Source organism: Phyllobates terribilis, unplaced genomic scaffold (genome assembly GCF_046119375.1).
Source record: "Phyllobates terribilis strain yellow unplaced genomic scaffold, ASM4611937v1 Scaffold_4__5_contigs__length_816908805, whole genome shotgun sequence".
Taxonomy (NCBI): domain Eukaryota; kingdom Metazoa; phylum Chordata; class Amphibia; order Anura; family Dendrobatidae; genus Phyllobates; species Phyllobates terribilis.
In genome coordinates, this window is record NW_027362764.1 from 6,444,639 (window position 1) to 6,458,566 (window position 13,928).

Genomic DNA, 13,928 nt, shown 5'->3' on the forward strand with positions numbered 1-13,928 from the left:
CTGCCCCCCCGGAGGTCTGCAGGGGGCCTAGAAATTGGACAAATCGATGGGAACAATGCTCAAATGATATGGGAACAGCATGGGGAAGACCCCTGGAAGCAGTGTCGGACTGGGGTGTCTGGGGCCCACGGGAGGAATTGATCCTCGGGGCCCACCCTACAGCTATATGCAAATACCCGTTAGCCGTTATCCCTGTTATAGTGGAGCGTCGGCTGTAAATCACAGGCGGCTCCTGCACATATACTGTGCACCACCATAACTGGGATGTACAATTACGGTAACTTGCATTAAAGGAGTTCTTTGGTTAAAACAAGTTATCACCGATCCATGGGATCCACAGGATAGGTGATCACTTACTGATTGTTTGGGTCCGAACATTGGAAAACGCACCTATCGGAAGAATGGGGAAGTTTTATCCCTGTCAGGACACTTAACCCCATTTTAAAATGCAGCGGCAGGTGGGACGTCTGACTGCAGCTCCATTCATTCTCTTGGGGGTTTCCAAAAAAAAAACAAGAATAGCCACTGAGGGAATGAATGGATCAGTGGTCAAGTCGCACATGAGCTCCAGTCTAATGAGGATAAAAGCTCCACATTCTACCAATCGGTGCGGGTCCCAGCAGTCAGACCCCCACTAATCAATAATTTATCACTTATCCTTTGGAGAGGTGATTACTTGTTTTCCCTGGAGAACCCCTGTAAGTGTATCTTGTTCCAAGTATTTAATCACTAATGGAAATAAAGAATCTTCTCCTAATTAATATCAGGGAGAACAAATGACCGCCATCCACTATACCAACACCAATAGTACCACATAGAAGGAAGAAATATTGCCTAACCATGACCAGACCACATATTGCCACCACATAGTGACCGAAGAATACTACATACAATGGAGAAATACCACCACACCGTGACCAGACCACATATTACCACCACATAGTGACCGAATAATACCCCATACAAGGAAGAAATACCACCACACCGTGACCAGACCACATATTACCACCACATAATGAAAGAATAATACCCCATACAAGGGAGAAATACCACCACACCATTACCAGACCACATATTACCACCACCTAGTGACCGAATAATACCACATACCAGGGAGAAATACCACCACACCGTGACCAGACCAGATATTAACAGCATATAGCATCCAAATAATTTCCCATCATTGCTCTCTCCCCACCTCCTCCATCATTGCTCTCTCCATCCCCATAATTGCTCTTCCCCTACCTCCTCCATCATTGTTCTTCCCCACCATTGTCATATCTCCCCCACCTCCTCCATCAGGTTCATATATCCTCCATAATTGCCATATCTCCCCCAACTCCTCCATCATCATTGCCATATCTCCCCCACCTTCTTCTTCATCATTGCCATATCTCTCCCCACCTTCTCCATCGTCATTGCCATACCTCCCCCACCTTCTCCATAATCATTGCCATACCTCCCCCACCTCCTCCATCATTGCCATATCTCCCCCATCTCCTCCATCATCATTGCCTTATCTCCCGCCACCTCCTCCATCATTGTCATATCTCCCGCCACCTCCTCCATCATTGCCATATCTCCCCCCACCTCCTCCATCATCGCCATATCCCCCCCACTCCTCCATCACCATGCCATGCATATCCCCCCCACCTCCTCCAACACCATTGCCATGTCATATCTCCCCCCACCTCCTCCATCACCATGCCATGCATATCTCCCCCACCTCCTCTGTCACCATGCCATATCTCCCCCACCTCCTCCATCATCATTGCCATATCTCCCCCACCTCCTCCATCACCATGTCATGCATATCTCCCCCCACCTCCTCCATCACCATGCCATGCATATCTCCCCCACCTCCTCCATCACCATGCCATGCATATCTCCCCCACCTCCTCCATCACCATGCCATGCATATCTCCCCCACCTCCTCAGTCACCATTGCTCTCCCTCATCTCCCCCTGCCTCCTCCATCACCATTGCTCTCCCTCATCTCCCCCCACCTTCTCCATCACCATTGCTCTCCCTCATCTCCCCCCACCTTCTCCATCACCATTGCTCTCCCTCATCTCCCCCCACCTTCTCCATCACCATTGCTCTCCCTCATCTCCCCCCACCTTCTCCATCACCATTGCTCTCCCTCATCTCCCCCCACCTTCTCCATCACCATTGCTCTCCCTCATCTCCCCCCACTTCCTGCATCACCATTGCTCTCCCTCATCTCCCCCCACCTCCTCCATCACCATTGCTCTCCCTCATCTCCCCCCACCTCCTCCATCACCATTACTCTCCCTCATCTCCCCCCACCTCCTCCTTTACCATTGCTCTCCCTCATCTGCCCCCACCTCCTCCTTTACCATGCCATGCATATCTCCCCCCACCTCCTCTTTTACCATTGCTCTCCCTCATCTCCCCCCACCTCCTCCTTTACCATGCCATGCATATCTCCCCCCACCTCCTCCATCACCATTGCTCTCCCTCATCTCCCCCCACCTCCTCCTTTACCATGCCATACATATCTCCCCCCACCTCCTCCATCACCATTGCTCTCCCTCATCTCCCCCCACCTCCTCCATCACCATTGCTCTCCCTCATCTCCCCCCACCTCCTCCATCACCATTGCTCTCCCTCATCTCCCCCCACCTTCTCCATCACCATTGCTCTCCCTCATCTCCCCCCCACCTTCTCCATCACCATTGCTCTCCCTCATCTCCCCCCCACCTTCTCCATCACCATTGCTCTCCCTCATCTCCCACCACCTCCTCTATCACCATTGCTCTCCCTCATCTCCCCCCCACCTCCTCCATCACCATTGCTCTCCCTCATCTCCCCCCCACCTCCTCCATCACCATTGCTCTCCCTCATCTCCCCCCACCTCCTCCATCACCATTGCTCTCCCTCATCTCCCCCCACCTCCTCCATCACCATTGCTCTCCCTCATCTCCCCCCACCTCCTCCATCACCATTGCTCTCCCTCATCTCCCCCCACCTCCTCCACCACCATTGCTCTCCCTCATCTCCCCCCCACCTCCTCCATCACCATTGCTCTCCCTCATCTCCCCCCACTTCCTCCATCACCATTGTATTGGCTAAAAAAAACAACACTTACCTCTCTGCTTGTTCCCCTGCAGCATCATCCTCTGCTTCCTGCCCGTCATCTTTCTCCCTGAAACAGGTGAGTGCTGCATGATGACGTCATCAAGCAGCACGAGCCTGTGTCAGAGAAGAAGCGCCGGGCAGGAGGCAGAGGATGGATCCCTCAGCTCCGCTGCCATTTTCCTCCTGTCAGCAGCGGAACTGGAGGGACGCTCCCTGCCCGCTGCACACTATGAGGGTAATCTGGCCATGGGCCCCCCTGAGCCTGGGGGTCTGAGAAGCAGGCCAGATTGCTCTCATCAGGCGCACAGCAAGGGCCCCCCCTCCATCTTCGGGCCCCGGTGCAGGTGCATCGGCGGCTATGTTAACCAGCGGGCCCCGGTGCGTCCTGCTCGGGGGCCTGCCGAGGACCCGGGCCCACAGGAGAATTTTCCGGTGCCCAAGTACGACCCTGCCTGGAAGCATTTCTGACTCCCAGGTCACTGCTGTGAACAATGTTGTCAGAGGTATTACGCCACTTTTATGGACCCACAATAAAACATACAAAAACGAAACCAAAATGAGTTTTCCTGGAAAACATGTTAAGGAACATCCTTTCCAGGGTAATGACTTATATATAATGCAAAATAAATAACCAAAAACAAAAATGCTCGTTCACACGTTTTTGATGCATTATTTGCACTTTTGTATTGCTTTCAACCATGAAAAATACATTCACTGGTAAATGTAATTTTAACATTTTGCCCCCTTATCTGGCATTGTGGTGTATAAGACATGATCAGACACATCCTGTTTCATTTATGAAGGAGGGACTCTTAAATTCACAAAGCCTATTTTTACAAGGCCAATAATGTGGCCCTTACTATTGTTAGAGAGCCATCTGTTCCCATTATTAAGGAGTGTGTCTCCTATACTGTTATTGTGTATGCAGTCACTGCAAGGGCTGACAAAAATTAGAACGCACTACAATACCCCTTTGAAGAGACGTCAAGGTGGTCCTCATTAAAAAAATTGCTCCCATTATTAAGGAGTGGGTCTCCTATAGTGGTAATGCCCATGCATTAAGTGTATGGGCTGAGAAACAGTTACCCCTGGGGAAGGGGTATACATGAACATACTGTATAAAAAAAATTCTTAGGGGCGTCATAAACATCCTTAAAAAAAATGATGTGGGGGTTGCATCCCTGGTGATATGGTGGTAGAGAATGAGGAGAAGGAGGAGGACCACATAAAATAGACAAAATCATGAAGCGTATACCCATGTGTGGGTGTGAAAACGGAGGTGCATGGGAATACACCTCCCAAAAAAAAGACACTGGATTTGAGTTTATGTTACGCTGCTATCATTCGGTGGTGTTGAGAAGTCTTGCCCAATCCAGTCCTTGTTCATTTTTATAAGAGTCAGCCTGTCAGCATTTTCAGTTGACAGGCGGAAGCGCTTATCAGTTATAATTCCACCAGTGGCACTAAAAACCCACTCTGATAAAACGCTGGCGGCAGGGCAGGCCAGGACCTCCAAGGCATAGAGAGCAAGTTCATTCCACGTATCCAGCTTGGATACCCAATAATTATAAGGCACAGAGGAATCACGGAGCACGTTGGTACGGTTGGCAAGGTACTCCCTCAGCATCTTCCCAAACTTTGCACTCCTTGTGAGAGTACCCCGCGCCTCAGGGCCTGTGCGATGGGAGGGTCTGAGAAAACTCTCCCAGAACTTTGACAGTGTTCCCCTGCCTCTGCTGGATTGAAGTTGTGTCTCTCTCGCCTTTACTCCTTGGTTGTTCAACGAACTGTGACCTCTGCCGCCAGTGTTGTCAGATGGGAATTTTTTTTCAATAATTCTTGAACAAGGGCCTTATGGTACTGCAACATTTTATTAGACCTCTATGCCACGGGAAGAAGAGATAGAAAGTTCTCCTTGTAGCGTGTGTCTGGAAGTGTCACCAACCAGTAATTATTGTCAGCCAAAATGCGTACATGGCGAGGGTCACGGGAAAGGCAGTGGAACATAAACTCAGCCATGTGTGCCAGTCTGGTAACAGCCAAAACTTCCCTGTCCTGACCAAGAGGACGACTGTCCATGCTCTCCTCCTCCTCCTCTCTGTCCTCTGGCCATCCACGCTGAACAGACGGTATGAATGTTGTGTGGGTAGTACCGTCTGTAGCGCAGGAAAACAGCTCCTGTTCCTCCTCCTCATTATCACCCAATCCCCATTGGGATGAGATTAGGCTGGGCTGGGCTGTGTGTAATCACCCTGTATGGTTCCTTGCTCCATCTCATCGTGCTCCGCCTGCAATGCCTCCTCTTTAATTGTGAGCAGCAAGCGTTTCAGTAGACAGAGAAGCGGGATGGGGACGCTAATTATGGTGTCATCACCGCTCACCATCTTGGTGGAGTCCTCAAAGTTTTGGAGGATGGCACAGATGTCAGACATCCATGTCCACTCCTAAGGTCTTATGTGTGGAGTCTGACCTGAATACTGATGGCCGTGTTGATGCTGGTACTCAACAACTGCCCTCTGCTTCTCACAAATCCTTCCCAACATATACAATGTTGGGTTCCAACGCGTGGGGACAACACACACCAGTCAGCGAGCTGGAAGCTGCAAACACTGCTGATGCATGGCGAGGGTGGCGGAAGCTGTTAGTGACTTTGGGAAATGGGCACACAAGCGGCGTACTTTCACAAGCAGATCAGGCAGATCCGGGTCAGTTTTGGGAAACCGCTGAACCACGAGGTTGAGCACATGGGCCACACATTTTTGCCACACACTTCCTTAAACAAGATTGACCAAACACGGCAAGTCTTTACTGTCCGACCACCACAACCCCTTTGTTTTCCACACCGTTGCCCTTCCCCCATAACCTTCCTTCCCAATATTACGGAAAGAGACCTTACTCGTCTCCTCTCCAAATCCCACCTCACCACTTGTATACTCGACCCCATCCCACCTCCTTCCCAACCTCACCCCCACACTCATCCCATCCCTAATCCATCTTTTCAACCTATCACTAACTTCTGGTACCTTCCCCACTTCCTTCAAACATGCCACAATCACGCCCATCCTCAAAAAGCCATCCCAACCGCCTTGTCCAGCTATCGCCCCATATCGCTGCTCCCATTTGCCTCCAAACTCCTTGAGCAACACGTTCACGGTGAGCTTTCCTCTCTCTTCTCATCTAATTCTCTCTTCGACAACCGACAATCTGGTTTCCGCCCCCACCATTCCAACGAAACTGCCCTTACCAAAATCACCAATGACTTACTTACAGTCAAAGCTAACAGACAATTCTCTGTACTCCTTCTTCTTGACCTGTCCTCTGCTTTCAATACAGTTGACCACTGCCTCCTACTACAGATCCTCTCTTCCTTCAGCATCAAAGACCTTGTCCTATCCTAGATCTCCTCATACCTTTCCAACCGCACATTTAGCGTCTCCCACTCCCACACTACCTCCTCACCCCATCCCCTCTCTATTGGAGTCCCTCAAGGCTCTGTCCTAGGACCCCTACTCTTCTCAATCTATACCCTTGTCCTGGTACAACTCATAAAATCCCATGGCTTCCAGTACGATCTGTACGCTGATGACACCCAGATCTACCTCTGTGGCCCAGACGTCACCTCTCTGCTGTCCAGAATCCCACCATCTCTATCAGCCATATCCTCGTTCTTCTCCTCTCGCTTCCTCAAACTCAATGTGGACAATTCTGAACTCATCATCTTTCCCCCATCTCGTGTATCTTTCCCAGCTGATCTTTCTATCACAATAAATGACATCACACTTTCCCCTTTACCGGAAATCCGCTGCCTTGGAGTAACCCTTGACTCTGCCCTGTCCTTCACACCCCACATCCAAGCTCTCTCCACCTCCTGTCGCCTCCAGCTCAAAAACATTTCCAGAATCCGTCCTTTCCTCAACTCTCAATCTACTAAACTGCTTGTGCATGCCCTCATCATCTACCGCCTCGACTACTGCAACATCCTCCTCTGTGGCCTACCTGCTAACACTCTCGCACCCCTCCAGTCTGTCCTTAACTCTACTGCGCGACTGGTCCATCTCTCGCCTCGCTACTCCTCTGCTATCCCACTTTACAAATCTCTTCACTGGCTCCCATTCCCCCAGCGTATCCAGTTCAAACTACTAACAATGACCTACAAAGCCATTCATAACCTCTCTCCTCCGTACATCTCTGAACTAATCTCCTGATACATTCCCTTGCGTAATCTCCGGTCCTCCCAAGACCTCCTTCTCTCCTCCACACTTATTCTTTCCTCATCCAATCGCCTCCAAGATTTCTGCCGAATATCCCCCATCCTATGGAATTCTGTGCCTCAACACGTCTGATTATCCACCACACGGAACCTGAAAACCCATCTCTTCAAACAAGCTTACATCCTGCCATGACCCCTCTGCCTCCTCAACAACACCAGAGCTTCTGCAACCCCCCAACCTACTGTCTCCTTCCCCACCATCCTGTATAATGTAAGCCCCCAAGGGCAGGGTCCTCTTCCCCCTGTACCTGTCTCTCATTGTTAGTTTGTTTACTGTAAGTGATATCTGTATTTTGTATTGTAACCCTTTCTTATGTACAGCGCCATGGAATCGATGGCGCTATATAAATAAATAATAATAATAATGGGCCAGGCATGGTACGTGTGTGAGCTCTCCTCGCCTCAGAGCCGCCACCAGGTTTTGGCCATTGTCACGCACAACCATGCCTGGCTGTAGGTTCAGCGGTGTGAGCCACCGATCTGCCTGCTCTTTTAGAGCTGTCCACAACTCTTCAGCATTGTGCGGTTTGTCACCTATGCATATTAGCTTCAGCACAGCCTGTTGCTGCTTGGCGGAGGCAGTGCTGCAGTGCTTCCAGTGGTCATTTCGGAGATGGAAGCTGAAGAGGAGGAGGAGGTGCAGGAGATGTAGACTGTGGGGGCAACCCTGATTGACCTAGGGTCCGCAATCCTCGGCGTTGGGAGGATGTGTTCCGTCCCAGGGTCCGACTGGGTCCCGGCGTCCACTATGTTAACCCAGTGTGCCGTCAGCGAGATGTACCATCCCTGCCCACAAGCACTTGTCCATGTGTCCATGGTTAGGTGGACTTTCCCGGTAACTGTGTTGTTGAGGGCACGGCTAATGTTGTGGGACACGTGCTTGTGTAAGGCGGGGACTGTGAGAAATAGTGGCGGCTGGGGACCGAGTACCGAGGGATGGCCGCTGCCATCAGGTTGCGCAAAGCTTCCGTCTCCACGAGCCTATAAGGCAACATTTCAATTGCAAGCAGTCGAGAAGTGTGGCAGTTTAGCTCTGTGGTCTGTGGGGCTTTGGATGCGTATTTGCGCTTGTGTTCCAAGGACTGGGGTATGGACAACTGAACGTTGCGCTGGGACAAGGACATGGACGTGCTTGCTGATGGTGCTAGTTGAGAGTGTGCAACGACAGGTGCAGGGCAGGAGGCATCTTCGCATGCACCATGGACAGGGGATTGGCGTGCACGCACAACAACGGAAGAAGCAGTGGTGCCACCCGCAGACACTGTTCCTGGACCCTGGGATTCGGCCCACTTAGTCGGGTGCTTTGCTGCCATGTGCCTGATCATGCTGGTGGTGGTCAGGCTGCTAGTTTTGCTACCCCTCCTGATGCTGGCCTGGCAGATGTTGCAAATGGCATTTTGGGGTTATCGGCAGAGTCTTTAAAAAACAACCAGACTCGGGAAGACCTAACAGTTGTACTGGCAACTTCCCTCGTGTTGGTGTTATGGGGAACGGTTGCCTGCCTTGTGTCTGTGGCCACCACACTGCTTCTTCCTGCCTGTTGTGGTGCTACACCTCCCTCCCCCTCTGTGCTGCTGGCCTCGCTCTGCATGTCCTCCTGCCAGGTTGGGTCAGTCACTATATCATCCACCACCTCGTCTTCCACTTCCACACCCTGGTCCTCCTCCTGACTTTCTTGCAATTGTGTCTCATCATCATCATCCACCACTTGCAACACTAATTGCACTTTCCCACCGTTGCCTTCATGTGACCGTGGCTGCTCAAATATTTGGGCATTGCTACACGCGTTGTCCTCTTGCCCCGATTAAAGCTGGCCGGGCGAGAGGCCCGAATCTATAAATGGAAAAGTGAACAGCTCTTCGGAGTGTCCAAGTGTGGGATCAGTTGTCTCTGGGCACTCGGCATGGTGGGAGGAAGGAGGATCAGGGTAAGGAATATGCGGTTCAGACTCACAGCTACTGAAACTTGACCGTGTGGAAGACAAGGTGGTGGTGGTGGTGGTGGCAAAGTGACTGGAAGCATTATTTGCTATCCAACCAACAACCTTTTGACACTGCTCTGGCTTCAAGAGTGGTATTCCGCGGCCCCGTACAAAGTGGGACAGGAAGGTAGTTCGACATGATGTGGGTGCTTGTTGTGCTCCCTCAGCAGGCACAGTTTCATCTTGCCCATAGCCGCGGTCTCTGCGAGCACCATCAGCATCACGTCCACTTCCCCGTCCCTTGCCACGTGCCTTGCCCATTTTAACTGGAGTGTAATATTCGGCATGCTGCACAAAATGTCTGAATTATTACCCCAGTAATATGGGATCACGTTTGATGACCACGGTTTTAGGAAGTGGCCTTATAGATGTGGTATTGGTCAGCAACCAAGTGTGTATAGGTTGAACAACACACAGCTGGCCGACTTTAACTGGAGTGTAATATTTGGCACGCTCCAAAAAATGTCTGTATTATTACGGCAGTAATATCGAATCACATCTGATGATGGACAAGTTTCTCTGCTTCCACGATACAGCAATGCGAATAAAATAAAAAAAAATCTGGCTGTATTCTGCTAACAAGCAAATGGAGCAGTAAAATGGAGTACTGTATTGCTTTTTAAGCAAATAATCAGGATTAAGAGCAAAACAAATTACCCCTGATATGTAGGGCTATGGATATCTGTAACAGCAGCAGCGGACAGAACGTGCAATGAACCCTATTGTGCTGTATACACTGTCCACAAACCCTGCCTGCCTAACTCCTGCTATCACCAGTAATATATGCAGCTGGATTAGTCCTCAGAAGGACTGTTAGTTCAGATGTATATATAGCTCTTGAATACCTCACTAATAATCTGCCAATTCTCTCCCTGACGCAGCAGCACCTCTCACTACTCTGCCTGTTTCTGGGGTAGACTGTGATGAGCATAGGGTCCCGAGTCTTATATAGACCTGATGACGTGGTGCGGCCAGCCAATCACTGTAATGCCCACAACCAACGTGGCTACGGCATTACAGTGAGTGGCAGGCAATCCCTGTATGATTATTCACTGTTAAAACAGCACCAAACATGTGGGGAGGGGACTACAGCTGTTCTGTGAAGGCCTCAGAGGTTTGTGTGAGAACATTAGGGATCAAACAGCATCATGAAAACCAAGGAGCACACCAGACAGGTCAGGGATAAAGTGGTGATAAAGTAGTGGAGAAGAATAAAGCAGGGTTTGGTTATAAAAAATAGCCCAAGCTCTGAATATCCCACAAAGCATCAAGTCATCATCCAAAAATGGAAGGAGTATGGCACAACTGCAAACCTACCAAGACATGGCCATCCACCTAACCTGACATCACAAGCAAGGAGGGCACTAAGTAGAGAAGCAGTCAAGAGGCTCATGGTAACTGGAGGAGCTGGAGATCCACAGCTCAGGGGGGAGAATCTGTCCACAGGACGACTATTAGTCATATACTCCACAAATCTGGCCTTTATGAAAGAATGACAAGAAGAAAGACATTTTTGAAAGCCATAAGTAGTCCCATTTGCAGTTTGCAAAAATACATATAGCGGACTCAGCGAACGTGTGGAAGAAGGAGCTCTGGTCAGATGAGACCAAAGGAGAACGTTTTGGGCTAAATGCAAAACGCTATGTGTGGTGGCAAACTAAGACTGCACATCACCCTGAAAACACCATCCCAACCGTCACACATGGTGGTGGCAGCATCCTGCTGTGGGGATGCTTTTCTTCAGCAGGGGCAGGGAAGATGGATGGAGCTAAATACAGGACAATCCTGGAGGAGAATCTGTTAGAGGTTGCAAAAGGCGAGCCTGGGGCATTGGTTCACCTTTCAGCAGGACAACAACCCTCAACATCCTGCCAGAGCTTCAATGGAGGGTTTAGATCAGAGCATAATCATGGTTTATATATGTACAGTTTCTCCCCGCCCGCTGCCATTTACTGACAGTTCTCTCCCTACGTGTGTGTGTATAAGGAGATTCCTGTTCTCCAGGGCAGCGGGGGGGGGGATGGAGAAGCTGCCGGGGACCTACCTATGACTAGTCTCCCATGCGGCATTTCAGAGTTTCGGCATAGAGTTAAACATATATGGCTGATATCATACAGCACCTGATACATACGGCCCATGGATCGGTGATCCTGTATCCGCTGTCAGGGGTGATTTTACACTCAGCCGCACGCACACCCTCGCGGTCACCTGCTCGTGGTCACAGGGTTGTCACCTCCAGACTCCTTTGTTCTCTCCTGAGCCTCTTGTCCCCTCTAAACCTTATCTTATTAAGAAAAAAGCACTGGGGAAGTTAAATGCAAAGAGCGAAAGTCGAGGCAAAGTTGGGCACTCAGAAATATATCAGATACTTTCACTATATGGATACATAATATGGACACACATTAGTTTTCCAGCAGTCGTTTTCTTATTTACATTTATAAATCACTGGAGATTACAGAGAAGTTTTCTTCAAAAATCATTATCTCCCAAGAATATCAAAGATGCAGCCGAGACAGCTGGAGGAGAAAAGTTCTTTTAGTTTCAGAATTGAGCCCGGGTTGAAATCTGTGACTGGCGGTTCTGTCGGATCTTCAGTAGGTTCCTTATCTGTGACCTAAATAAAAGGAAAATCTATTATTCTACATTAATTAATGCTTTTACTGTAGAAACAGCGTATTCCTCCAAAGCAGCATCAGAGCGTATTCATATATAGAAGAGGAGGAATAATAGACTCATACAGCACTTAAAGCGCATGTATGGTCCCCCCTGGTGTCGTCCCTGACAAAAATGATACCTTGGTTGATGAAATCCGTCCTGTGGTTCTTGTGTAATCTGTACTTTCAGTTTGGAGATAATGATATGCTCCTGCTCAGGGGCGTAATGCATTATGTAAAATAGAAGGCAGGTCAGTGAAGGCACAGCGAGCTGTCATAACAGCATACAGAAGAATATGTAATCAGAGCACCAGATAGAGCGCCCCCCACAGGCCGCCCCAGAGCACGAGCATATCATTATCTCTAAACTAAAAGTACAGATTACACAAGAACCACAGGACGGATTTCATCAACCAACGTATCATATTAATCAGTGCAGTGTCGCCCACCTGACAGTGTATGTGGTGAGCACAATCCTGCTGACAGCGGCGCTTTAACTAAACTGAAGTTTGACTTTTTTATTATAATGCAGATCTGCACTCACTGTTCTTTTGATGCAGTCACTGTGTACATACATTACATTACTGATCCTGAGTTACATCCTGTATTATACTCCAGAGCTGCACTCACTATTCTGGTGGTGCAGTCACTGTGTACATACATTACATTACTGATCCTGAGTTACATCCTGTATTATACTCCAGAGCTGCACTCACTATTCTGCTGGTGCAGTCACTGTGTACATACATTACATTACTGATCCTGAGTTACATCCTGTATTATACTCCAGAGCTGCACTCACTATTCTGCTGGTGCAGTCACTGTGTACATACATTACATTACTGATCCTGAGTTACATCCTGTATTATACTCCAGAGCTGTGCTCACTATTCTGCTGGTGCAGTCACTGTGTACATACATTACATTACTGATCCTGAGTTACATCCTGTATTATACTCCAGAGCTGCACTCACTATTCTGCTGGTGCAGTCACTGTGTACATACATTACATAACTGATACTGAGTTACCTCCTGTATTATACTCCAGAGCTGCACTCACTATTCTGCTGGTGCAGTCACTGTGTACATACATTACATTACTGATCCTGAGTTACCTCCTGTATTATAATCTAGAGCTGCACTCACTATTCTGCTGGTGCAGTCACTGTGTACATACATTACATAACTGATACTGAGTTACATCCTGTATTATACCCCAGAGCTGCACTCACTATTCTGCTGGTGCAGTCACTGTGTACATACATTACATTACTGATCCTGAGTTACATCCTGTATTATACTCCAGAGCTGCACTCACTATTCTGCTGGTGGAGTCACTGTGTACATACATTACATTACTGATCCTGAGTTACATCCTGTATTATACTCCAGAGCTGCACTCACTATTCTGCTGGTGGAGTCACTGTGTACATACATTACATTACTGATCCTGAGTTATATCCTGTATTATACTCCAGAGCTGCACTCACTATTCTGCTGGTGCAGTCACTGCGTACATACATTACATTACTGATCCTGAGTTACACCCTGTATTATTCTCCAGAGCTGCACTCACTATTCTGCTGGTGCAGTCACTGTGTACATACATTACATTACTGATCCTGAGTTACATCATGTATTATACTCCAGAGCTGCACTCACTATTCTGCTGGTGCAGTCACTGTGTACATACATTACATTACTGATCCTGAGTTATATCCTGTATTATACTCCAGAGCTGCACTCACTATTCTGCTGGTGCAGTCACTGTGTACATACATTACATTACTGATCCTGAGTTATATCCTGTATTATACTCCAGAGCTGTACTCACTATTCTGCTGGTGCAGTCACTGTGTACATACATTACTGATCCTGAGTTACCTCCTGTATTATACTCCAGAGCTGCACTCACTATTCT